The following is a 25343-nucleotide window of genomic DNA, read 5'->3' as shown; positions in this document are numbered from 1 at the left end:
GTTTTCTTCTTCCTCATGTTCCCCCTACTGCTGTGGACTTTCTCTGGGTGCACTATCATGCCAGGATTTAGCGGTAAGCATACATGTGAAGTGTGGGGTTCCATATATATGGACACACTTGTGTATGTCTATATTCAGTAACAGCACATTAAATAAACACACCTGTGTTTATTTGAACACCACATCATGGGGACTGGCCACTTAAATACACTTAATGTGTATTTGCAAATTTGCATTCAAATACAGGTAACTTTTTCATGAACAAATAAGTCTTTAAAATAGCAATTGAAAAGATCGAAAAGTAAATAATTTTACTGCAATATAATATTCCCTGTTCTAAGTAAGAATAACATTTGAATTTCCCTGGATAACAAATCATCCGAGAATTGCAGTTTCTTTTTAGCTGGGGATATACACTTTGTTATAGTCACATGATGTTTGCTTCCTGAATGAATGACATTATTCATAATTAAACACACATGTTTGTTTAAAGAAATGACCTTTGTGGAATCCCCTCACAATCCATAAACCTAAGCCCATGTGTAAGTCTTTGCAGACTCAGAGTCATAGCTAGAAAAATGGTGTGGCTTTGGCCCTGATCCTGGAAGTTACTCTGTATGGATGGACCCCTGTGCCCGTTAACTTGAACAGAGTTCCACAAAGGCATGATGTATGTGTGTGTTTGACCTACTGCATCATCACTTGCAGGATTAGCATGACCAGAGGCAGATTACCATTTTGTGGGGCCCTGGGCCAGAGCAAGTGGGGGGGGGCCTATTGACCACCCCTATGCTAGACTGTCAATATAGTCAATATTTTTTAACTAACAAAACATAAATATTTTCAGCCAAGGGCTCTTTTTGTCACAAAGTGTTGAAGCCCTTTCCTTGGTTAAAGATATTAGAAAGGCTTTTTAAAACAGGAAAACAAACTTCTAGATTATTTAGTCACTCACTCTTCCTATCTGTAAACTGGTATAGAGTTTACCATAAGGAAAAGAGAAGAAAATCGGGAAGTTTTTTGTTAAAATATTGGCAGCGCATTGCTGGCCAAAGCTTGAGGGAATGTTGAGGCCATGCAGATGGCATGAAATAGCTGTGAATAAGTTAAGGAATTGAAGTACTTTTTAGTACTGCTACTCCTATTTTGAGCATGTCATACGTTCTAATTAAAAATGCAGACTAGCTACTTGGAAAGTGTGTGTGTGTGTGTGTGTGTGTGTGTGTGTGTGTGTGTGTGTGTGTGTGTGTGTGTGTGTGTGTGTGTGTGTGTGTGTGTGTGTGTATTTTATCCAGGAGGAGAATTTATTTATCTAACTAATTGTAAAATTAAATAGGATTTTTTCAGCTGTCGTCTTTTGCAGACTTGTATTTAATGGATGCTTGGTTAAGTTAATCTTGCAGGGCAATATTGTCTCACCTGTTTTTAAAGCAGAACTCACCCTGGAATACCAGAGAGAGTCTGTTAAAAAAATTATGAGACTTTATTGCCATATAGCTTGGTATTTGTCATTTGTTAGATTCATGTCACTTATACTTTTATCGATTTAATTGCAGTTAACTCACACGATTAATTAAAAAAAATTAATCGCGATTAATCACCGTTTTAATCACACTTTTAATCACACTGTTAAACAATAGCTTCCCAATTAAAATTTATTAAATATTTTTGGATTTTTTCTACTTTTTCAAATATATTGACTTCAATTACAACACAGAATAGAAAGTGTACAGTGCTCCCTTTATATTATTTTTATTACAGATATTTGCAAAATATTTGTAAAAATGATAAACAAAGGAAACAGTATTTTTCAGTTCACCACATACAAGTACTGTAGTGCAATCTTTTTATTGTGAAAGTCCAATTTACAAATGTAGATGGTTTTTGTTACATAACTGCACTCAAAAACAAAACAGTGTAAAACTTTAGATCCTACAAGTTGTATCAGTCCTACTTCTTGTTCAGCCAGCTGCTAAGACAAACAAGTTTGTTTACATTTACAGGAGACAATGCTGCCCGCTTCTTATTTACAATGTCACCTGAAAGTGAGAACAGGCGTTTGCATGGCACTTTTGTAGTTAGCATTGCAAGGTATTTACATGCCAGATATGCGAAACATTCATATGCCCCTTCATGTTTCGGCCACCATTCCAGAGGACACACTTCCATGCTGATGACACTCGTTTTTAAAAAAATGCATTAATTAAATTTCTGACTGAACTCCTTGGGGGAGAATTGTATGCCTCCTGCTCTGTTTTACCCACATTCTGCCATATATTTCCTGTTATAGCAGTCTCGGATGGTGACCCAGCACATGTTGTTCATTTTAAGAACACTTTCACTGCAGATTTGACAAAACACAAAGAAAGTACTAATGTGAGATTTCTAAGGATAGATACAGCACTCGACCCAAGGTTTAACAATCTGAAGTACTTTCCAAAATCTGAGTGGGACGAGGTGTGGAGCATGCTTTCAGATGTCTTAAAGGAACAGCACTCCAATGTGGAAACTACTCAACCCGAACCTCCAAAAAAGAAAATCAATCTTCTGCTGGTGGCATCTGACTCAGATGGTGAAAATGAACATGCAACGGTCCACAGTGCTTCTGATTGTTATCGAGCAGAACCCGTCATCAACATGGATGCATGTGCTCTGGAAAAGTGGTTAAAGTGGTTATCACATCTGGCATGTAAATATTGTGTGACACTGGCTATGCCAATGCTATGTGAACACCTGTTCTCACTTTCAGGTGACACTGTAAACAAGAAACGGGCAGCATTATCTCCTGCAAATGTGAACAAACTTGTTTGTCTGAGTGATTGTCTGAACAAGAAGTAGGGTTGAGTGGACTTGTAGGCTCTAAAGTTTTACATTGTTTTATTTAGGAATGCAGGTTTTTTGTACATAATTCTACGTTTGTAAGTTCAACTTTCATGATAAAGAGATTGCATTACAGTACTTGTAATGGGGGAATTGAAAAATACTATTTCTTTTGCTTTTTCACAGTGCAGATATTTGTAATAAAAAATAAATATAAAGTGAGCACTGTACATTTTATAGTCTGTGTTGTAATTAAAATCAATATATTTGAAAATGTAGAAAACATCCAAAAAATTTAAATAAATGGTATTCTATTATTGTTTAACAGCACAATTAATCATGATTAATTTTTGTAAATCGCGCAATTAATCGCAATTAATTTTTTTAATCTCTTGGTAGCCCTACTTTTACAGTTGTAATGGTGGCAGAATAAATGTCCTGCATTCAAGCTCACATGGAAGGGTGGTATGTGATTATTTTGGCACTAGGTACTTGGCTAGTGATCGGTTATTTGGTCATGTAAGGTAACTTTTGACTATAACATTCCTTTTTAGCATAAGATTATTTTTAACCACGCACCACCCAGTTATATATTTATAACAGTATTTCTACTAAGTCTGTTTACCTTCAGTTGTGCCAAATAACCAGTATGCAGCTTTAGGAAATACTTTTGATAGTCTTGTAAATTTAACTCAGTGACCCGAGTTTACTGGTCTCTATGACTGAGGAGGATTGCATTATTATTTAATTAATGTAATAGTGCCCAGAGCCCCCTGTGAGGTTTGCAGCCCCATTGTGCTGGGGATTGTACAGACATATGAGACAGTTACTATCCCAAAGAGTTTATAATCATAAATTAGGTACAATGCAGCAAGCGGGTGGAGGAATACATTGAAGAACATGCTTTTCAGTATCTTTGAACACTACTGCTTGCAAGCTGTTTTTTCCCCCTTTCTGGCAATGCTGATCAAACTGGTGACTGAAGTGAGAGTTAATATCAAATTTCTTGATCTCAGTGAAAATTTTCCAATTGTGAGTTGTTTTTTTTTAAAATAAGACTTAAAAACATGCACATTGTTCAGGTAGTTAGGCTACATAACCCCTGGGTTTTTATCACTTACTCTGGCCCTCACTCCCACAGTAAGGCCTTCATCTGATGCCATAAACACTTATAGGCTTACTTAACTTCAACAGAACTCCTTACATATGCAGAGTTACTCACATGCAAAAGTGTTGACCAGATCGAGGTCTAAAACTTGCATATAAATGGTAAGATTTTCAAAAGTACCTGGGATCCTAAGAGCCTAGATCACTTTTGAACATGGGACTTGCACTCCTGAGTCACTTAGGTTTTGTCTACACTACCACCTTGTCAGTCAGCGGTGTGAAAAAACACCTCCCTCCGACTGACATAAGTTTCATGGGCAAAAGTGCTGGTGTGGACAGCACTATGTCTGCAAGAGAGGCTTTCCTGCTGACATAGCTAATGCCCCTTATTGGAGGAGATGTGCCAGCGGAAGAGCTCTCTCCTGCCGGCAAAGACCAGTACATGAGAGACCTTATGGTGGCACAGCTATATCGGTATAGCTGTGGAACTGTAGACATTCTAAGATTACAGCCCTGCCCCCTCAGATTCAGAGACTTGCTGTCAGTTTACTAGTCTAGCACCACTAATTTGATCAGTACACCTCTACCCCGATATAACGCTGTCCTCAGGAGCCAAAAAATCTTACTGCGTTATAGATGAAACCACATTATATCGAACTTGCTTTAATCCACTGGAGTGCGCAGCCCTGCCGCCCTGGAGCACTGCTTTACCGCGTTATATCTGAATTCATGTTCTATCGGATCGTATTATATTGAGGTAGAGGTGTATTGTCAGAAACAAGATGTGAAAAGATATCAGGAAAACATGTTCCTGCATTTTATGTTTATTTACTCGCCAATTTTCCCAAAGGGAATCAGAGATTTAGTTTGTCATTCTTCTCTGGCTGTTAGGCTGAGTTCTTACATTCATTCTCCACACTCCAGTGAGGTCTGAAAGTGGAAGAAATGCTGCAGGAGAGACAATATCTAAATCTACACCCTTCTAGGTGAAAAAAATTCAAGCTACTTCCTTATGCACCACATAACTAGGGGACTCTTTCACATCAGTTGTCTGAAAAGCTGGTAGCTAAAAATGAACTATTTTGCAAAGTGTACCTATAATAGCAGGTCGGAAGCCTGCTGAATAGTTACATTTATTGGACTTGTTACCTGCTGTGGTTTTGTCAACTGGCACAAATCTGAGGAGAGCTTCATGTTTAAAAACAGGTGCTGAAGTAAAAACATTTTGGGTTCAAGACTTTCTTTTAGGGCCAGAACAAATAAATGTTGTCTGAGTTTATTTTAAAAATAGAGTTTTTAAAACAGAAAAGTCAGACATTTTTAATACTGGTTTATTTTCTTATGTACATTAAAATATTTTGAAGAACTTCATTTTTTTTGTTTGTTTTTTTGTGCAGCTTTCTATATTTTCTGTTCCTAAAGCATTATGAGTTCAAACATGTGGAATTTACTCATGCAAATTCTCCGGTAAGTTTAATGGAAGTGTTGTAACTTTACACCATCAGTGGTAGTCCAGTGTGTGTGTTCCTTTTTGTAATAGAAGTGTGACAAACAAACAAACAAACAAAAACTCTCAGCATTGCCAACTCCAAGTAGTCAAAAATCATGAGTTGAGCCCAAAAACTCATGAGACTGGGTTAAAGATCATGAGATTTCAAAAAAAATTATTTGGAGGTCTTTTCATTTGCCCTCCACGTTTTGCACCTGTGGGGATTATGTTTTCGAGCATTTGTCTGAGACCAGGAAGGCGAGAAACTTTGTTTGTTTGTTTGTTTGTTGTAAAGGAAAGCTGAGTTTGTTTCATTTATGTGATTCCAGGGTCTAGAAAAACACAAAATAGCATTAGACTCCCAATAAAATCATAAGAGTTGGAGACACTTTACAATGCCCAAACAAATCTCCTCTGGGGAGAGGATGAGAGAGAGAACGAACCCACAAGTGACCAATATAAGCAATGTCACTTAATGCACTACTAGAATTGTGATGAGGGTAGTATACGAAACTAGAATAGAATATGACACAAAATCCCATCATTATGAAGTACTTTCCTCTCCATAGTACCAATGAGATGAAGTTTGGTTTTGGTTTATGCCTAGACTTTTCCTGTGTGACCACCATCTAGAATTACTCTGTCAGTGCATTGTAAGGATGAGTCATTTGTGTTTCTTGCTTGATCTTTTCAGTTGTTGTTTGAGAAGTAGTTTGCATTTGAGCCATATTTATTTCAGACTCTTCTGCCGATAGCATCTTGCTTTTGCTTATTTATACAGTAGATGTATATATGTTATGAGAATCTGCTTACAGGTATTTGACAGATATTTTTGTCATGTTATGATCATTTTCCGAAGCCCAGGCAGTGCCTACACAGGTCCCATTACAGCCTAGGGGATTTAGGTGGTTTCATTTGTTCAGCAGTTTACTTTTGATACCATGTAATGAGCGTGTAAAACACAAGAGAGCTTGTAAGAGACTGATCTATATATCCTGGTTCCAATCACATGATGCGCAGCAGGAATACAAAAAGTTAGGCCCTTATTGTGTGGCAGAGATGGATATTCATCAACTCCAGTGGCTACTCTTATATGCATTTAAGAGGAGTTTAGCTAATACTTGTTTTGCTGTGTGTCTATTATACCTTTCACTTCACTCCATAGTCTCCTATGTCACTAAATGAAGTTCCTTACCCTTTCACTTGCAGCTCTTGAGATAGCCAGCCTCTGAGTACTTTTGAGAATGGAGGGCTATTAGTTTTATTCACAAAGAGACCAGGCATTGAGAGTGCTCCTCTCCCTTAATCTGCAGTGACAAAGTACATTGATGATATCTCCTTAGCAAGGCTGAGGACTTAATTTCCTGTTTAGGTTGTCTTTTGGGGGATTTAATTTCTCGTTGGGGACATACCTCTTAAATATGGTAAGCAATGCATAACCATGACCCGAAATGAGGGACATGGAATTTATTTGGGAAACATGATACACTGTGGGATTAATTCTTTTAGTGTAAATAACTCTTAAGTTTAATGATTCTTTATGTCTGATATAAATAATTGTCAATGATAAAAGTGAAGACTATAGGAAATAAGTGCGGAATTTAGGTAACTTTGGGACTAAAATGAATAACATTCTTTGAAATGAGCAATCTGTGTTGGGCGCTTGTCTTGTTGATGGATTTTATATGCTGGTTGCAGTATCAGTATTGTGATTTGACCATGTTACATTTAGAAATTATGGATTTAATTATATATAATTAAAATGAACTATAGGATTAGAATACAGCAGAATAAAAATTGATATTGTAATTACTATTAATTTTAAGTGTAGTTTGTGCTATTATTATTGCATTAGGATTTGGCCTCCATTGCTATTAGGTTTTAGTGTTGAGAACATATTTATTTACCCTGGCTGAAATATTTTTATACCAAACTGAATGTTATTAACAACATCATGTTATTTACACACAAACATTACACTGTTTTTCATTGAGTAACTTCTCCTTTCAAAGCATCTGGAATGTATGTCCATTAGGGCTGTCAAGCGATTAAAAAAATAAATTGTGATTAATCATGCTGTTAATAATAGAATACCATTTATTTAAATATTTGTGGATGTTTTCTACATTTTCAAATATATTGACTTCAGTTACAAGACAGAATACAAAGTGTACAGTGCTCACTTTATATTATTATTTTTATTACAAATATTTGCACTATAAAAAACAAAAGAATTAGTATTTTTCAATTCACCTAATGCAAGTTCTGTAGTGCAATCTCTTTATGATGAAAGTTTACAAATGTAGAATTATGTACCAAAAAAACCCTGCATTCAAAATAAAACATTGTAAAATTTTAGAGCCTGCAAGTCCACTCAGTCCTACTTCTTGTTCAGCCAATTGCTCAGACAAACAAGCTTGTTTACATTTGCAGGAGACAATGCTGTCTGCTTCTTGTTTACAGTGTCACCTGAAAGTGAAAACAATTGTTCGCATGGCACTGTTGTAGCTGGCATCACAAGATATTTACCTGCTAGATATGCTAAACATTCTATGCCCCTTCATGCTTCAGCCACCATTCCAGTGGACATGTGTCTGTGCTGACGATGGGTTCTGCTTGATAATGATCCAAAGCAGTGCAGACTGACAAACGTTCATGTTCATCATCTGAGTCAGATGCCACTAGCAGAAGGTTGATTTTCTTTTTTGGTGGTTCGGGTTCTGTAATTTCCTCATCAGAATGTTGCTCTTTTAAGACTTCTGAAACATGGGACACCCCATCTCAGTCAGATATTGGAAGGTACTTCAGGTTCTTAAACCTTGGGTCCAGGTGCTGTAGCTATTTTTAGAAATTTCACATTGGTACCTTATTTGCATTTTGTCAAATCTGCGGTGAAAGTGTTCTTAAAATGAACATTTGCTGAATCATCATCCGAGACTGCTATGACATGAAATATATGGCAAAATGCAGGTAAAATAGAGAGACATACAATTCTCTCCCAAGGAGTTCAGTCACAAATTTAACTAAAACTTTTTTTTAATGAGCATCATCAGCATGTCCTTTTTATGTAGTCTGTTGTAAAACTAGGCAAATATGTAGATGAGTTGATGTACCGCCGGAAGATCTCTGTGTACCCACAGGGTTATGTGTTCCCCTGGTTGAAAACCACTGCATTACACCATCTGGAGAGTACTTCAGATATCCGAAAAGAACTCATGCTAAAAGAATAGAGCTTTTGTTTTTGCTACAGCTTTTTCCATTCTCAAAATGCATTACCAAGAGATAAGATAAATCTTGCTAATGAAATAGTTGTGTGTAGACAAATGGATTAGCTGTTCTGCCCTTTGCAATAGCATGCACACAGCTTTGGCGGTACAAATTTGCTGAAGAAAAGGACTGATGGGCAATTATCTTATACATTTTTTTTCTCTTTCTGAAACTGGCATTTGATCTTAAACTTGCAGAGATGGACAGAGTGGACTTCGCTGTAAAGCTTCATTCTTCTATAACAATGCAGTTCATACTGCCTAAAGAAGCATTGCATTGCAGAGAGAGCACTGGATATAAATCCAAGCTTTAGGGCTCTGTGGACTTCTGGATCTGTTGATTTCTGCCAGTGAAAACCCAGGATGCTAGTTCCTGGTGGTGGAAAGTCCACCTGAAGAAGGTGCCAGTGATGCATGGTTCTTGGACCCCCAGCTTTGCCAGGGCTCTTGAGCTGTCTAGCGTAGTTGCAAAACTTGAGTGGTACTATCCAGGCAGCAGGCAAGGTGAAGGTGTCTGGAAGATCAGTTGATTCAGTGCATCTTGTGGGTAACATGTTCCAACAAGTGCACTTGTGAAACTCGGGCTGCATATTTTAAAGCTGCCCTTGTCCTTCTGTAGCTGAACCCCCTCCATGGGATGACAGTAGTGTAAACCCTACTGCTTTCTGCTTGGATTAATCACCACCTTTGACTGCATGTTGAAAACCCACGCCTGCATGGGTGAATCAAACCTCTAATGTGGATTTTCAAGCTCAAGACCTTCTGACTCAAAGGTGACAGTGCTATTTTTGAAGCCATTTTGCCATATTAGTCATCAGATGAATCTGTATAATTTCCCACTAGGTTATTTCTTTGTTGCAACTCTTAATGCATAAAACTAAAAAGGCTGCTGGCAACAAAAACACTTGTGTAGTGTACTTGCAGTTTTATTACCTATGTCCCAAAGAATTTATTGAAGCAAACAGTCTCCTGACTGCAGTGAAAATTAGGTGTAGGTAAGGACTGTAGGATCTAAATCACTGCATAAACAACTCTTTCAATATATGATGAATGGGATGCAATTAATTTGTGTACTGTATGGTCAGCTTAAATGTAAAATAGCTCAACTGAAGTCAGTGGACCTGCACTGATTTTCACTAGCAAAGAATCTGACCCAGAATATTCAGAATTTAGAGAAACAGGTTTGTGAAAAGAACATTAATCTTGCAAAGGCAAGTACTTAAGTTATTCTGGGAATCTGGGTTGTGTACTGAATTAAGCTGTTCTCTGTAGAATCCCTACCTTATTTGTTGCAGAAGTTGGCAGGTGTGCATTGAATGAAGCAGGGGACTGTGGGAAGAGAAAAGTTGGTCTCATGGTTAAAGCAGTTGAATGCTGCCATGGAGAACTGGATTCTGTCCCTACCTGTGCCACAGAATTCCTGTGTGATGCTGGGCAAGTTGCTTAACCCACACTTTGCACAGATGTCCACTAATTGTGTGTTCCTTAATTTCTGGGTGCCTGACTTGAGACTCCTGGGGTCTGATCTGCAGAAATTTTGAGCACTAACTGCAACTTGTCAGTGGGAGCTCTACTCTGTACATATAACGTGCTATATAGTGTTATGTAGTGTGCATATCAGGCCTTAGGCATCTCAAACTGCAAACTCAAAATTAGTGGTCACGTTTGACTTTAATCTCTCTGTGCCTAATTTACCTATGGGTATAATAATACCACCTCTCTCCGCTGAAGTGTTGCAAAAATAAATCAACTAACATTTAGGGTTGCCAACTTTGTACTCGGCCAAAACCGAACACCCTTGCCCTTCCCCTACTCCAAGGCCTGGGGTGCAGGAGTGGGCTCTGGGCTTGGGCGGGGGGAACCAAGAGGTTCAGAGGGGGCTCTGGGCTGACGCAGGGGGTCGGGGTGTGGGAGAGAGTGTGGGCCCTGGGCTGGGAATGTGGGTTCTGGGGTGGGGCCAGAAATGAGGTGTTCAGGGTGCAAGAGGGGGCTCCAGCCTGGGGCAGGGGTTTGTGGTGAGAGCTCTGGGCTCTGGTGTGAGGTTGGGGATGAGGGATTTGGGGTGCAGGAGGGTGCTCTGGGCTGGGATCGAGAGGTTTGGGGTGCAGAAGGGGGCTCAGGGCTGGGGCAGGGGGTTGAAGCATGGGGTTGGGGCACGGGCTTATCTTGGGAGGCTCTCGGTCAGTGGCACAGCGGGTCTAAGGCAGGCTCCCTGCCTGTCCTGGCATCATGCTGCGCCCTGGAAACAGCCAGCAGGTCCAGTTTCTAGGTGGGGGGCCGGGAGGCTCCACGTGCTGCTCTCACCCACAGGCACCGTCTCCGCAGCTTCTATTGGCCGTGGTTCCTGGCCAGTGGGAGTGCGGAGCCAGTGCTCAGGGCGGGGCAGTGTACAGAGCCCCGTGGCCCCTCCGCCTAGGAGCTGGACCTGCTGGCCGCTTCTGGGGTGCAGCACGGTGCCCCAGGACAGGTAGGGACTAGCCTGCCTTAGGCCCGCAGCACGACTGGCCGGACTTTTAACGGCCCGGTCGGCGGTGCTGATCACAGCCGCCAGGGACCCTTTTTGACATTCTGGTCGAAAACTGGACACCTGGCAACCCTACTAACATTTATAAAATACTCAGATTCTGTAGTGATGAGTACCATAAAAAATTCATGAGGAAATTAATAATTCTGTCCTCTGAGCACAGTTTGAGTAGTGTGCAGTAAATAAAGCCTATGGCCACACTTTGAATAGTGAGGAGAAAGCAAAATACTGAATAACTGTCCATTCAGTGAGCACCGGGGCAAGTCCATCTAATGCACTGAGTGAGGCAGTGATCCCATGGAAAAAATAGTATGTGAGCATGTAATTTAAGACTGTATCACAATGGGTACACACAAGGAGAGGAGTGGGTTAATTAAGGTTGCACAAGCAACTTTAATTCTGGCATTTCCTGACTTTGAGTGTTTGACTTTGCAACCTTAATTTTCTTTTAATGTAACTTTTTGTGTGTAATTTCCTAGGTTTTAAAAAAACAACTGAAAAAACAGAAATTTCATCATTTGGAATCATGTTGACATCCTGTGGCTCACCAGTGGGGTTGGAACCTTTTATATTCACAGCCTAGAACTCTGCCATTTGAGTAACTGATAGCAGTAGTAGGTTATTTATCCTCTCTATGGAGCAGCATTAGCAGCGGTTGAGGGTTCACAGTTATCTGCTCTAAGCAAAGGCACTGAGAGACTACGTCTACACTACCCGCCGTATCGGCGGGTAGCGATCGATTTTTCAGGGATCGATATATCGCGTCTCATCTAGACGCGATATATCGATCAACTAACGCTTCTCGATTCGAAACTCCACCTCCACGAGCGGCGGCGGCGGCGCGGGCGTCGACAGAGATCGCCGTCGCGCCGATGAGGAGTGAGGACGGATATCGATAAGATATATATACTTCAGCTTCGTTATTCACGTAGCTGAAACGTAGCTATATCGATTTCGATTTTCCAGTGTAGCAGAGACTCAGGAACTTTGAGTTCCTTTCTGGGTTCTGAAGGGTCAAAGACCTTCTTTCCCCTATTTCCCCTACTAATCTGACCTGTTTTTTGTTGTTGTTGTCCCATCCACCTTGACTCTGTCATTTTCTCTCCTGACCCCCCTCTAGCTTCTTAATCCAGTCCCAGGTTCCTGGTCAGGCCAGTCCTACTCTCCCACATGATCCTCCCTGTTTGAGTCCATTTTCCCCTCACTTTTAGCTCCCATTCTTTCCCCTCAGGCTCTTTGCCCATCCAGTGTCTCTCTCCTTGCCGTCCCAACCGTAGTTCCTTGTCCCAGTCTCCTTGGTCAGCCGGTCCCTGCCTCACAGACACCTTCCACCCATCTTTCCGGTCCAGCTCTTCTTCCCTCTGTATTTGAGTCAGGTGGCATCCTCCTCTACGTTGTCTGGACCCCAGAGAGCGCATTCAGAGCACTGGCAAAACAGGCTCCCTGCTCTCAATTCTGGTGCCAAGCAGTCTTCAGCAGCTGGAAGCAGAAATTGCAGGGAATACTCAGCCTCTGTATCCCATGGATGGCGCATGCTCAGTCACTCTATGTGGGTGGCGCATGCGTATTTGTCACATGTAGGATATGTGAGCGATTGGAGCATACTCAGTACAGATGGACTCATCACCTAAATTCTCGGAAAAACTGAAGCAAGTCTCTACTGATCTTGTGCAAACTGAGATTTTTCAAAGGCTTAGAACTTGGTGAAATTTGCTTCAGGATAGGCAGCCAGAATTTTTATCTTTGTACTGCACATCAGAACAGGAATTATTAAATAAAATGTATTCACTACTTGGCTGGATGCACAAAAAAATCCAAATGCATAGGTAAAAAATGGCCTACTGTTACACTTAGTTTTATATAGCAATTTTTTATTGTAGAATTTCTCATACTTCTAAGCTTTTGAATTTCATTCTTAGTACAGCATCACCAATAACTTCAACTTAGAGTTTGAAAAACAAATGCAGAAAATAAATACACATACTTCTAATGGTGATTCATGGCTCACTTACAGCACACCATTAGATGGATTCCTTGGGGAGGAGGCACACTGTAAATTTCTCCTTACTGATGAAAATATCTTGCTTTTCATTTTGTGTTCAGCAAGAAAACTTGGAATAAACTGTTGCTGAGATGCTGCAATATGTGGCTGATTCCTTAGGGAAACACTTGTATACAAGATTGATGGGAACCTTCTCTCTTTTGGACTCCATTCAGGGCCAGTTTAGAGAGACCTATAAACTCATAGCGATAGGATTTCTCAGACATACACACAGGCAGTCACCCTCTCTGCCCAGTCAAGGAGGCCCCATCTGTGGTAGTGTAATATTTAATGTTCACTCCAGTGCTGTATGTTGCTGATTTATGTGAAGCTTCAAGCTGGCTGTGAGCGCTGTGGTGATCACTTGATACTCCTGAAAAATGAGCATGTCTCCCCTTCTGTGGCAGCCTTTCCTTCTAACTGCTTCCACAAATGTGTATACAGCAGTTCTATAACCAATGTCTTGTCTGCCCATCTCGAGAACTGAAATAACCCCAGATCTTCCACAGCTGGCCTGCCAGAAGCACTTGAGGCAGGTCACAATGAATTCCAGGTTTTGTATCTGAGGCTCCTCATCAAATGGATGCGTATGATTTACATATGTAGGCACCACAAGATCCTGAAAATATTGCTCTTCTCATTGATAAGCACTAAAATGCTTAAGGCTGTTTTGGTTGGTATCCAATTGCAGTTGTTAGAATACATTCACTTTGTAGCCTGTGGTTTTCTCTAAATTACATATTTGGATCTCAAGAACAACATGGATTTGAGAATAAGCATGAAGGAAGCACTGGAATTAATAGTTTTTTAAATGACAGTCTTGCACCTTTTCAAGTACCCCACATATCATCTTAAGTGATATGTAGTAAGAGTTAAGGAAGCTGCCTGTAAAGATTCTGAGACTATATATAATACATATATAAAGCAGAGTTTAGTACAAAATCTTGGGGGTTTTTTCTTCTATTCAGTGAGTTTGTGGTGAGAGAGAGAGTCTCACAGTCTAAAGCCTCTTCTAAAATTTGGCCTGGCTGTTAAATTGCTAATGCTTTGCCATGTTTAAACCAGCCAAACTCCACTTTAGCAGAGTTGACTAGTCCCTAATACTTGCCATAATATGAAATTATTTTATAAAAATAATAAAATAAAAAAAGCTTTCTGTGTCCACACAAACAGTTCCTCTACATTTTCAAAATGGTTTATGGGGTTTTAATACTTGATTCCCAATTACTTTAGTGGAAGTATTTTGGCTAAAATCCCATGTTGATGGCACCTTTGTGATAGCTTATTCTGTAATACAAACATTTGAATGGGATTTTATGTAATATGAGTAAAGAGAGCACAGAATGGTGATAAAGCCAGTTATCTGGGTGTATGGATAACAAGACAGAACTTGGGGCCCCATCAAATAGATCTCATCCAGTAGTCTGTAGATTTTTGTTAAGAGAAGTAATATGTTTTTTAATCTTAAAATGGTAAACAATTAGTATTAATGTTGAAATAACTTGTTTTTAATGATGGACTATTGAGCATATTGTATATGATTGGAAGTGTTCAACAAAATGGAGAACAAATATCTCATTGGAATAATTCTATTTTTTTCCCTAAATTCCTTCTAAGATTCCTAAATTCTGTGAGACTTTTGTAGTGTGATTTAAACATGTATTTTTCAGATACTTTCTGTTTTCCTGTAGAAAAAAAAACGCCGGAGACTTTAAAATGCTGTAGCGCAGATACACTGATTCATGAACATGATAATTTAGGAATTGGATATCTTGTTGGACAAATAAAACAGTAACATATTTATATTTATGTAATAATAAAATAGCAAGGGCAGTTTATGATGATCTTTTCAAACAAAAAATGCACCACAAGTTTAAATCTATTTAATATGATTTGTCTATTATGTATTTATAGTCTTACTATACTATGTTTCATGATTTTCATTATATAGTGATTGAGTGTGTGTGTGTGTGTAGTTTATAGTAAGAGTATAAACACCTAATAAGCAAATTATACCAAATAGATTTAAACTTGTGGTGGGTTTTTTTGTTTGAAAAGAGGATCATAAACAGCTCTTTGATAATTTCCCCTGTTATTTGTAAAACACTTTCAGAAGTTAAAAATCAAATATCTTTCCTTCTTATTTTGCCATTTTTCTATTTAGTGTGAAAAAGAAAAAAATTATAGCTGTATTTATATTTTCTCAGTTACATCACAAATAATATGACTGATTTTAATAAGAAGCTTTTGGAATATAAAACTGATTTTAAAAAGAAACAGATTTGTTGGGTAAGTCCTCAAAAAAAAAAGGCACCCTGAATTATTTAAGAGTAGATGTATTAAACAGCTGGAGAACTCAGTAAACAGACAACACATTCTAACCTGTTAGAGAGATACGCTGGCATGCAGTGTCCACCATTAAGATATGTCAAGATCAGCCAAGCTTTAAAACAGTCCCTCTGAAACTGAAGAATTTTAAATAATTATTCCACATAACTGTTCAAATCATCGTCTGTCAAGTCCTCCCTTTTTACTGCTTAATTAATCTATTAGAAACATATGGTGCCATTGTATTAGAAAGGTTTTTTTTCTGATTAGTCACAAGGCATAGCTTTGTGAGAAATGATACCACAGATGTAATTTCAAGAGATATAAACTCAACTCTGAAATTCATTAGTTCTTTATTTATGCTGCAATTGCATTGCTTTAGCCAATGCCGGAGAATACCATAGATGAATTTTCCCCAATACTTGCTCTGTGAGCTTCAGGTATGTTCATGCTTTTAAATTGCCTACATAACTCAAAAACCGACACAAAAGTAAATAATCTGAAATATTGAAGAGTTGAACAAGGCTTATACCCCTTCCTTACATTGTCTTTTGCTCACCCAACAGTACCATTCTCATTGTCTGTCCACTGCTTGAGCAATCCCCACTGCTTGAGCAAGCACCTGCACGCTTTCTACTGACCCGTGTGTATACTCTCCCCCAAATTAATCTATAAAGCCACTCCTCTGTTTTCCTTCAGATCTGTCATTAAGACCCATTCTATTATGTTGCCTATGGTAAACTGCCAATGGCTAGGTATGTGACCATTAAGAATTATTAGTATCATTACTGTTGTTTGTTAGTTTATAATTTAAACTCAGCCTACTAATTTTGTAACCATATGTTCTTGTCATTGTTACTCTGATCCTCCCTCCTGCACTCCCTCTTTTTTGTTTATGTCCACTTGTTGCAGCTTCAATTATAAACTCCTCAGGGCTGAGGCAGTCACTTACTAGATCAGGGATCAGCAACCTTTGGCACGCGATCCATCAGGGAAAGCCGCTGGCCGGCCGGGCCGGTTTGTTTACCTCCAGCGTCTGCAGGTTCGGCCAATCGCAGCTCCCACTGGCCATGGTTCGCCGTTCCAGGCCAATGGGGGCTGTGGGAAGTGGCGGCCAGCACGTCCCTCGGCCTGCGCCACTTCCCTCAGTCCCCATTGGCCTGGAACAGCAAACTGCAGCCAGTTGGAGCCTCGATCAGCTGAACCTGCAGACGGTGCAGGTAAACAAACCATCCCGGCCCACCAGTGGCTTTCCCTGCCTGGCCGCGTGCCAAAGGTTGCCGATCCCTGTACTAGATGTTTCTGCTGTGGGGCTCAGAACCTGAATGAGACTTTTGGGTGCTATTGTATTAAAAATAACGATAATGAGACAATTATAAAAATGGTATTCTGGAAAATAATGAAGGATTTGAAGAGAGTTGAACTTTTGCTGTAGCATAAGCTCCAAAAAAGAAGATTCTTTTGCTGAAAGAATCAGTTCCAGAATTTTCAGGTCAATTTAGCACATTAACATTGCAGCCTTTAAATCTGCTCTCTGTAATCTCGATTTTTAAGGGGAGCTGCATACTGGCTCTTGTGAGTACCCTGAAATTCATTCTGCATTTGTAGCTCAGATGTTTTTACCAGTATATTTTTCCACAGAAAAAAACATTGTTCTCCACTGCCCCGACTTCGGCAGGGTACCTAGGAACAAGCTTCCCTTTGTTAGTGGGACTATTTGTGTGTTCTTAAAGTTAAGCATGTGCTTAGGTACCTTGCTGAATCAGGGCTTAAATGCTTCAAACTGAAATGAATATAAATTTAATTCAGAGTCCATAGCTTTATGTGGCCAAACCCCACTACTTTTATAAATAGTTTTAATGCAGGTCTGATGACCTTTTAATACCTCTTATAGCTGTAGGTTCTTGTAGATAAGAGAGTCTATAAAAGGGTAGGAGGAATCAGGGAATCTCTTCCTCCCACTTCATCCATCTGTGGAAACTTTAAAATAATACTTGCATATTTTTCTTACAATTCTTTGGAGATTCATATGTGTAATGTATTAATTTTGCAGACAAACTGTTTATTTGTTTTTCAAGGTTGAAAGTATGTTTCAGTGGAATCCAGCTATCCCCCCAAAACATTAAACTCTTCACAGAAATTCTGTACTTTTAAACACTCATAAGTAAGAATGCCTAGAAATGTTCCCCATTGCCACATAATCTCTGTCTTCTCACTCTGAACTCTTCTGACTTACCATACTCCACCCATCCTTAATGTTGCTCTTTAGAATTTGCAAAGGTTAAAATAACGAATAACAATCATAAAATCCCATTTTCTATTCAGGGTTATCACATCATCAGTAGCTTGTTAAAGCAAGGCTCCCGTATTGCAGATTTTATGGCATGGTGAAAGAGTGAAGTGTCTAGGGGGGGAGGGCGGGAAAGGGAAGGCCTTTATACTGAGGAAGTTTAGGCATTTAGTTTCATCTGTAGAAATTTTTAAGCATTACACTCTGAACATAGATAAATGTCTTTCTTTCACTGGTCCATTCAGTGCACTGTCTCATAATCTCTGCACCCCCTATGTTTCCTTTCCCATCCGTGACCTGCCACACACTATATCCCTTCTCCTTCCTCCTTCACAGTCTTTTATTCCAAGCCCATGTAGCAGAACTCTATGCCGCACAGTGTGGGTAAGAGAATGTACATGTGCAAAACACATCTCACGTCTTGCAACTGTTAGAATTTGTCAGCTGTGTGTGCAGATGTTAATAACGGATAAATGTGTCTGAAGGAGTTCCCCAAAACAAAAATGAATGAAAAGAGGCCATCTTCTGAAAATCAGGCTGAGTGAGAGAACGAAAATAAAGATGTGCCTTTCTAGTATTTCCAAATCTGGATATCCTCATGTGAAATGATGTTGAGAACAGGTGTAAATAGTTGTTTTGCATACTTCATTCTCACTGTAAAATGCTTGACAACAGTTAATATTCCAAACCAATTTGAGAACTAACCTTTAAAGAGAATAATTTAAATAGAATTAATTTAGAATATTTAAATAGAATAGAATAAGGGCTTTTTAAAATGCTACAGCCAGCAAAATAAATCAACATTTTAGTGTTAGACCACAGAACCAATTGGACTGTTTATTGACTTAAGTTAGAATGCGCTCCTATAAAAAGGCTGTTTGAGAAAAAAGGCAAACAATCCTCAAACTTCAGGCAGAGCCAACATCTAACTTGAGTGCAAGTTTTGTATTTTCTAATTTTATCTTATTTCTGTAAGTTTCCTCCCCTACTCCCTGGGAAGAGCATTCTCAGTCCAATGGCATAATAACACTTTGCCAGCTCAGAGGCGTTGCAGCTCATCTTTGAGCTTGCATTTTACTCCTGACATCTTTGATAAAAATAGAGTTTTCAATATCCTTTTCACTTTTCATACAAAATAAAATCTACTCCTTGGATCTTAACTCTGTCATTTTCATAGTTGCTATGTGACTCAGGATTGTGATGAAATGACTCTGCAGGGATGACGGCCCAAGAATGTTCTCTGCTCTGATAAGGTCATCATTGGAATTCTGATTTACAGCATCAGGAATCAGGGAATTTTTAATTAATTCAAGCCCTTGAACTTCACAGGCAGTTTCTTCACTCAGGCCCAAAATACAGACAGTTTAGGATCTGCCACCAATTTCAAACTTGTCTGCAGTTGGTCAGTCACTTGATTTCTTCAGCTAGGCTTGATGTCAGTGGGACTAAAAATTCTTTTTACTGTTTGATAAACTAATACCAGATTTCCAGTTGACTCCCAAAACACTTTATATGGGCCTCCAAGTTGTGCACCCCTGCACAGCTCATAGTTCCAGGATTCATAATTTTTAAGGCCTGAGGGGACCAGCCTGGTTATCTAGTCTGACCTGCATAATGAAGGCCAAAGGACCTCCCCCAGTAATTTCTGCATCAAATCCGTAACTTCAGTTTGAGCTATAGTATATATTTTAGACAGATAATGAGTCTTGACTTAAAGACTGCAAGTGATGGAGAATCCATCACATACCTAGGTAAGTTAAGTTGTTTGTTTACTTATATTTAATCAAGTGCTGCTCTGACTGCTCAACACTGTGGTTATAAGTTCCAGAATTATTCTTGGCAGGAGAGTCTGTAATTAATTCCACACAGAGGAGGAGATCCCATAAGACCATTTGCTGTTGCAGGTGACATCTTTCTCTTGTTTGGCAGCAGTTTCTTTTCTTTTTTCTATTCTTTTCTTAGCCAGATTCTGCACTTACAGATCATGCAATATCGTTACAGTTATTTGTTTGGATGAGGTGCAAAAAGGGCATATTTGAACCAATATGCACTGCTTGGTTTAATTTAAATATCTGCAATCTGTCAGAATGCCATAAATCTGAAATGTAGAGCTTAATTCAAAAGGTCACCCAATCGTCACTCTCTCCAAACACCAATGTGCACCAGACTTAGGAGGAAAAAAGATGATTTAGAATTTTTTGACACAACACACAGCTACATACAGAGTAATAGGAGAGTTAACACCTTTCCACCTCCCTCTGAGACATAATAGCTTGAAAGAAATAGAAGGAAGGATGAAATATTCACCTTGTGGGGGCAGGGAGTGATGTTTGGGCAGAAAGGAATGCACATCTTCCTGGCACCACCTTTTATGGGCAGCATGCTTACAAGGGAAGGCTGCCAATTGGCTTGTGGCTACTGCAATGACCCTCCAGGAATACAGTCCTCTACTCTCCAATCCAGCAAAGATTGTGGTGGCCGGTGCCCTTTATTGCTTCCTAACTTCCCTGTTTTGTTTTCACACATGCAAAGTATTGCAACAAGTTTAGACTCTGTCGGAATTAGACTTTAAGTATTAAAATACCTATATTGAGAAAAATAGTGACTTGTGAAGAAGGGAGCACACTGTTAGTTGTCTAAATTTATAAATGAATGTATCGTCCTAGATAAATTTAGGAAGCTCTGATTTTAGAAGAAAGGAGCAAAGCTCATAGCACATGTCAGTGATGATTTCTTTTATGGACAACCCATGAAACATTCTACATTTTAAATTGTCTAATTTCTCATAATTTATTTCTTTCCTAGTTCCTAAAGTGTGTCTTAGAAACTGGATTTGATGAGTAAAAAGGTAACTACCTTAAGTAAAATGTGGAGACATTGGGACAAATCCATTCTTTTTGTAAATGGACAGAAACTCTATTTCATTAAATGGATCTTACTGCAAGGCTGAATATGATCCAACATATATCTGTTAGTTGTGTAACAGGTACATTAAAGTCCTAGATCTTCCATTCCCACTAAAATAAAAATAGGAGTTTTAAAATGAAATGTTCTTCTGAAATTAATGGGAGTTAAGGGCACGCAGGTCCTTGCAGGATTGGGGTCTATCTTGGTAGGAATTGTTTGCCTGGTAAGATAAGTATATTACAATAATTTTAAATCCCACAAATCTAAATTCTGCCCTGAGTTCCTTGGGTTTCTCGGGCAGAATTTGAACCCACGTTCTTTCAATTTTTAGTAGCTTGGGCAAGGTGGTACAGCAGATTTTTCCAGCCTGGAAGAGCAAGTCAAAAACAATGCAAAACCTTAGTGATCTCAGTTACTTCCATGAAGCACAAAATTTCATAATTCGGACCTTACGCACCACTACAGTTTACGATTCTGATTATAATAATTTTTTGTGAGTATGTAAGCGCTTAGACTAAAATGTTTGATTTACACAGCCTGAGAAATTTATGTTTCAGGAAATGGCATACCAGTGGTAGTGACAACTGGCAAACTTATTAGGCATCAGAAAATGTATATAACAGAAAGCAGTGACAGGATATTAAAAATCCTAACTCAGCTGACTTACAACAGATTTTTGGTTTTTCCTTTTTCATTATTTATTGATTTTGTTATAGCTTGTGAAATTTCTAGTATGTTTAATTGCTATATATGATGGACAGCTAGGAGGTCTTTGTCATATATATTAGTTGCAAGATATTTTGCAGGGAACAGCTTTTCTTTCGAGTTGAGTTTATCCACCATTTTTATTAACTTGCTCCTGCATTTTGGATTCTTTCTGAATATGAATTTACATTTATATAGTTAAAATTTTAATTACATCTTCTGAATAATTTATTTAGGAAGGATAGAGTGGGCAAAAGGGCAGGTGTAGAGGCACCCTTTCAAAAATGGCATTATCTGTTTCCAAGTCACTGAGAACTCAGAAGAAAATTATCTTGAATGCTTAGGGATTACTCTCCTAACCTATAAAGCACAAGATGGGGTACTAGTTGGCATCTGCTACAGACCAGCAAATCACATTAGGGAGCAGAGTGACGATTTCCTTACATACCTATCTCTAATGTATAGGACAAAAAGTGGCATGATCATGGTGGGCTTCAATTTGAGTGGCATATGCTGGAGGTCTCATGCTGCCAGTACTAAAACATCCTTGAACTTTCTAGATATAATAGATGACAATTTCCTAACTCAAAAAGTGCTGCAGCCAACATGGGGGAATTCTTTTAGACCTTGTCCTAACAGATAAAGAGGAACTGATCGCAGAACTAAAAATTATTGGTAGCTTGGGTATGAGTGATCATGACTTGATCACATTTATAATGTTCTAGCGGAATTAAGTCCAGGCCAGTTATATGTATAATTAGTGTTTTAATAGGGCCAGTTTCACAAAGCTGAAAACAATCATGAGCCAGATAAACTCGGAGAAAGAATTTAATCAGAAAAATTTGAATAACTGGCAATCTTTTAAGAACACCTTACTAGATGCCCCATACTAAACAACCCTGCAATAGAGGAAGAAGGCCACACTGGTAAAAAAAAAAACTGGTTTAGACGAGAATGAAAGTAGCTGTAAATTTTTTAGATATATGTATTTTATATATATAAAATAACAGTGGGAATTTACAGTAATGAATATAAATTAGAAGTTAGCAATGATAGCAAATTGGTAAGGGAAGCCAAGGAGCATAAGGTGATATTTTTTTAGATTTATTAGTAACAAAAAGAATCCTGATGGTATTGATCCATTACAAGATGTAAATGGTAGAAAAGACAGAAGTACTCAATAAATATATCCGTTCTAAATTTGGGGAAAAACAGATTATATGCTCTCATATGGTGATAACACTCCATTCCATGCTGGATCTCCGGAGGTTGTTAAACAGAAACTACTTAAGTTGGGCATTTTTAATCAGTAAGTCTAGATAACTTGCATCCCAGAGTTTTAAAAAAGCTGGCTGAGGAACTCACTGGACTGCTAATACTGATTTTCAATAAGTCTTTGAACACTGGGGAAGTTCCAGAAGACTGGTGTAGAAAGTTAATGTTGTGTCAGTTTTTAAAACTGATAAGGCCCAGGTAACAATAGGTTTGTCTGATATCAATCCCAGGCAAGATAATGGTGCAGCTAATACAGGAGTAGATTAATAAAGAATTAAAGGAAATCAACAAGGGTTTACACAGAATTGATCCAAAATAACTTGATATCTTTTTGATGTGATCACAAGTTTGATTGATAAAGGTAATAGTGTTGATGTAAAATACTTAAACTTCTGACATTTTGATTAAAAAAATGGAAAGATATAAAATTAACATGGCACATATTAATTAGATTAAAATTTGGCTAACTGAGAGGTCTCCAGATACAATTGGAAATGGTGAATTGCCATCGAGTGTGTTTCCAGTGGGGTCCCACAGGGATTGGTTCTTGACCCTACTCTATTTAATATTTGTATCAATGATCTGGAAGAAAACATAATCATCACTGATAAAGTTTACACATGACACAAAAATTGGGGCAGTGGTCAATAATAATGAGGATAGGTCATGGCACAAGCAAATAATATGCATTTTAATATAGCTAAATATAAATGCATATATCTAGGAACAAAGAATTAGGCCATACTTAGAGCATGAGATACTATATCTTAGGAAGAAGTGACACTGAAAATGATTTGGGGGTCTAGGTGGATGGGTGAACATGATCTCCGAATGGGGTGCTGTGGCCAAAAGAGCAGATGAGGGTCTGGGATGCATGAACAGGGGAATCTTGAGTAGGACTAGAGAGGGTATTTTACCTGGCACTGGTGCAACAACAGCTGGAATATTGTGTCCGGTTCTGGTGCCCACAATTTGAGAAGGGAGTTGATAAATTGAAGAGGGGTCAGAGAAGAGCCATAAGAATGATTAAAGGATTAGAAAGCATGCTTTATAGCAATAGACTCAAAGAGCTCAATCTATTTAGTTTAAGAAAGAGAAGGTTACGGTGCGATTTGATTACAGTCTATACGTATCTACGTGGGGAACAAATATTTGATAATGGGCTCTTCAATCTAGTAGAATGAATGTATAACACAATCCAATGGCTGGAAGTTGAAGCTAGACAAATTCAGATTGGAAATAAGGCATACATTTTGCCTTGTAATAAGGATAATTTACCACTGGAACAATTTAATATGGGTCGTGGATTCTCCATCACTGACAATTTTTAAATCAAGTTTGGGTGTTTTCTAAAAGATATGATCTAGGAATTATTTTGGAGAAGTTCTCCTGTACAACACAGGCCAGAGGTCAGACAAGATGATCACAATGGTCCCTTATGGCCTTGGAATACATGAAGTGTGTTGCTATACGTCACCATTCAAAAGTTAATGGATTAGCATATACTGCATTGTAAAAACTTAGGTTTTTCTTCAAAACCATTTTAGATGATGGATACAAATATGAAAATATAGAGGATGAAATCCTGATTCTTAAGATGTTAGTGTGTGTTTTGCCATTGACTTCAAGGGGGCCAGTATTTCACTCTGTTTGTTTTGAACAATCGGGTGCCCCTTTTATTACACAACATTCAGATGTGCAGTCTTTTGGCATGTGATAGAGTGGATGTTGCCTATTTGAGAGAAAAAAGGTTACTTAAGAACAACAAAATACTTTTCTACCAGTAGGTAACTGGGCAGCACCTTTCTTCTTTTCCATTCCCTGAAATCCTATCTTTTGAAATACCGAGGAAGGAAGTACATATCATTTGTTGTTCTTATTTAACATTAAAGAATCCTGTGGCACCTTATAGACTAACAGATGTTTTGCAGCATGAGCTTTCGTGGGTGCAGCTCATGCTGCAAAACATCTGTTAGTCTATAAGGTGCCACAGGATTCTTTGCTGCTTCTACAGAACCAGACTAACACGGCTACCCCTCTGTTATTTAACATTTTTCCCCTTAAGCAGGTAGCATCCTATGCCACCCCGTTCTATCAGAGATACAAAAGGACTGTATGTTTGAAATACAGACAAAGGGACTGCAGGTTGCTGCATTTATCACACACAGTTGTGGTTTGGGGGAGGAAACTATGCGATCCTTTATTAACTATACCATACCATATTCAGACAACCATATTTTTTCATATTTTTATACACTGTGCATGCCGTCCCAATGATCAGCCATGTTTAGCTTATATGGTGGTGTTTGGGAGGAATAAAGTACAAAGACCTGTTCGTTCATTCTATGTATATATACTATTAATTAAGTCACAGCTGCTTTTCTTCCATTACATGACTAGTAATGGATGAATACTCTAAATATGCAGAAGGGCTGAATTTTTCTACCCACTAATAATCCTCCAGAGTTTATATTTAATCATTGGTATTTCACACTGGTGAATTAATTAATTTTTCTCTCCCTTACGATGCTGACTCTATTTCCTTACAATGTTCAGCTAGACAACCATCTTGTAAGAAGCCCATTTCAGGT

General features: G+C 38.7%; 2 protein-coding genes across 3 annotated transcripts in view; one reads left to right on the top strand and one right to left on the bottom strand.

Annotated features, from left to right (window-relative positions):
- Positions 1 to 25343, top strand: part of LOC120400755 (dermatan-sulfate epimerase) — a 267676-nt gene that overhangs the window by 44796 nt on the left and 197537 nt on the right. The window lies entirely within an intron of this gene.
- COL10A1 (collagen type X alpha 1 chain) overlaps positions 1 to 25343 on the bottom strand; it is a 62757-nt gene that overhangs the window by 18439 nt on the left and 18975 nt on the right. Inside the window, exon 2 of one of the 2 annotated variants that reach the window (XM_039529706.1) lies at positions 15630 to 15712. The exons of the other annotated variant lie outside the window; for it this stretch is intronic. The gene's annotated coding sequence lies outside the window, so the exon portion shown is untranslated. The remainder of the gene's footprint in view (positions 1 to 15629; positions 15713 to 25343) is intronic. 2 annotated transcript variants of the gene reach the window in all.

Source organism: Mauremys reevesii, linkage group 3 (genome assembly GCF_016161935.1).
Source record: "Mauremys reevesii isolate NIE-2019 linkage group 3, ASM1616193v1, whole genome shotgun sequence".
Taxonomy (NCBI): domain Eukaryota; kingdom Metazoa; phylum Chordata; order Testudines; family Geoemydidae; genus Mauremys; species Mauremys reevesii.
This window is presented reverse-complemented; position numbering and strand designations above follow the sequence as displayed.